At 61.8% G+C, this 2,500-nt stretch overlaps 1 non-coding gene across 1 annotated transcript in view; it reads right to left on the minus strand.

Moving 5' to 3' along the window:
- The window catches only part of LOC149722317 (small subunit ribosomal RNA), a 1,812-nt gene extending 1,404 nt beyond the window's left edge, over positions 1–408 (minus strand). The window contains exon 1 of the ribosomal RNA XR_016387341.1: positions 1–408. This exon is cut by the window's left edge and continues 1,404 nt beyond it. This is a non-coding gene — a ribosomal RNA (small subunit ribosomal RNA).
- Positions 409–2,500: the final 2,092 nt, after the last annotated feature.

Consider the following 2,500-nt stretch of genomic DNA (forward strand, 5'->3'; position numbering starts at 1 on the left):
CCGTTTCTCAGGCTCCCTCTCCGGAATCGAACCCTGATTCCCCGTTACCCGTAAGAACCTCGGTAGGCGAATACCGTACCGACGAAAGTTGATAGGGCAGACACTTGAATGATCCGTCGCCGGTGCTAGACCGTGCGATCCGCCAGGTTATCCAGAGTCACCAGTCGAACGCGGCCGGAGCCGCGGTCGGTTTTTGGTCTGATAAAAGCACGCCTCCCGCGAAGTCGGCGCTGTTTGCATGTATTAGCTCTAGAATTACCACAGTTATCCAAGTAAACCATACGATCAAATGAACCATAACTGATTTAATGAGCCATTCGCAGTTTCGCTGTACGAGAGCTCGTACTTAGACTTGCATGGCTTAATCTTTGAGACAAGCATATCACTACTGGCAGGATCAACCAGGTAACAACGTAACCGCCACCCCGAAGGGCGGCCGCGCGATGGGGTCGCTCGCCCCGCGTCGCGGACGCCACCCAAGCACGCCGAAGCGCGCAATGGATTAGTAATCCGACCACTTTGCTCTTTTCAGAGCTTAGAAAACCTGTCACCTTATCGCGCGGCGGTACGAGGGCGAGCTCTTGCCCGCTATTCCCTGTTAACCGCCGCGAGATCGACTTGCAACTAGCTGCGACAAAACCACTCGATACGACCAAAACGGCAATTGGCAGCGCAAACGAACAGTAACATTTCTGCTCAGCGCACCCTTTGCCAGCCGACGCAAACACCTCACAGTAGCAACCGATAGCCGTGCAAGCCACCCCCGTGGATCGACCTGCTGCGCTCCCAGCGCCTACACCACCTCCCGCGGTGGAGCCCGACAGCCGTGCGGGCCACCCGCGGGGATCGACCTGCTGCGCTCCCAGCGCCTATACTCACCTGCAGTAACAACCGATAGCCGTGCAAGCCACCCCCGTGGATCGACCTGCTGCGCTCCCAGCGCCTATACTCTCCTGCAGTAACAACCGATAGCCGTGCAAGCCACCCCCGTGGATCGACCTGCTGCGCTCCCAGCGCCTACACTCTCCTGCAGTAACAACCGATAGCCGTGCAAGCCACCCCCGTGGATCGACCTGCTGCGCTCCCAGCGCCTACACTCTCCTGCAGTAACAACCGATAGCCGTGCAAGCCACCCTCGTGGATCGACCTGCTGCGCTCCCAGCGCCTATACTCACCTGCAGTAACAACCGATAGCCGTGCAAGCCACCCCCGTGGATCGACCTGCTGCGCTCCCAGCGCCTATACTCTCCTGCAGTAACAACCGATAGCCGTGCAAGCCACCCCCGTGGATCGACCTGCTGCGCTCCCAGCGCCTATACTCTCCTGCAGTAACAACCGATAGCCGTGCAAGCCACCCCCGTGGATCGACCTGCTGCGCTCCCAGCGCCTACACTCTCCTGCAGTAACAACCGATAGCCGTGCAAGCCACCCACGTGGATCGACCTGCTGCGCTCCCAGCGCCTACACCACCTCCCGCGGTGGAGCCCGACAGCCGCGCATGCCACCGGCGGGGATCGACCTCCTACGCTCCCAGCGCCTATACTCTCCTACAGTGGCCACCGAAAGCCGTGCAAGCCACTCCCGTGGATCGACCCGCTGCGCTCCAAGCACCTACACCACCTCCCGCAGTGGAGCCCGACAGCCGCGCAGGCCACCCGCGGGGATCGACCTCCTGCGCTGGCTCCGCGGCAAGGGGCACCTCGGCACCCCGCAGAGAGCTCGGGAAGCCCGGCGCAATTCTACAACGGCCGGGGGCGAACAGCTTCCACGACAACGAAGCCCGACGTCGGGCCAACATTTTACCATGGTGTAAAACAACCTAGCCTGGTGGGGCCGGCAATCGGTCGACCTCCGCCCGAGCGACTTCGATCACGACCTCGGGGATCTGGCTCCGCGGCAAGGGGCACCTCGGCACCCCGCGGAGAGCTCGGGAAGCCCGGCGCAATTGTACAACGGCCGGAGGCGGACAGCTTCCACCACAACGAAGCAATACGTCGGGCCGACGTTTTCGCTCAGTGTAAAACGACCTAGAATGGTCGGGTCGGCAATCGGTCGACCTCCTACCGAGCGACTTCGATCACGACCTCGGGGATCTGGCTCCGCGGCAAGGGGCACCTCGGCACCCCGCGGAGAGCTCGGGAAGCCCGGCGCAATTGTACAACGGCCGGAGGCGGACAGCTTCCACCAGAACGAAGCCATACGTCGGGCCGACGTTTTCGCTCAGTGTAAAACAACCTAGCATGGTCGGGTCGGCAATCGGTCGACCTCCGACCGAGCGACTTCGATCACGACCTCGGGGATCTGGCTCCGCGGCAAGGGGCACCTCGGCACCCCGCGGAGAGCTCGGGAAGCCCGGCGCAATTGTACAACGGCCGGAGGCGGACAGCTTCCACCACAACGAAGCAATACGTCGGGCCGACGTTTTCGCTCAGTGTAAAACGACCTAGGATGGTCGGGTCGGCAATCGGTCGACCTCCTACCGAGCGACTTCGATCACGAC

Source organism: Ciona robusta, unplaced genomic scaffold, assembly GCF_009617815.1.
Source record: "Ciona robusta unplaced genomic scaffold, ASM961781v2 AP042776.1".
Lineage (NCBI taxonomy): Eukaryota > Metazoa > Chordata > Ascidiacea > Phlebobranchia > Cionidae > Ciona > Ciona robusta.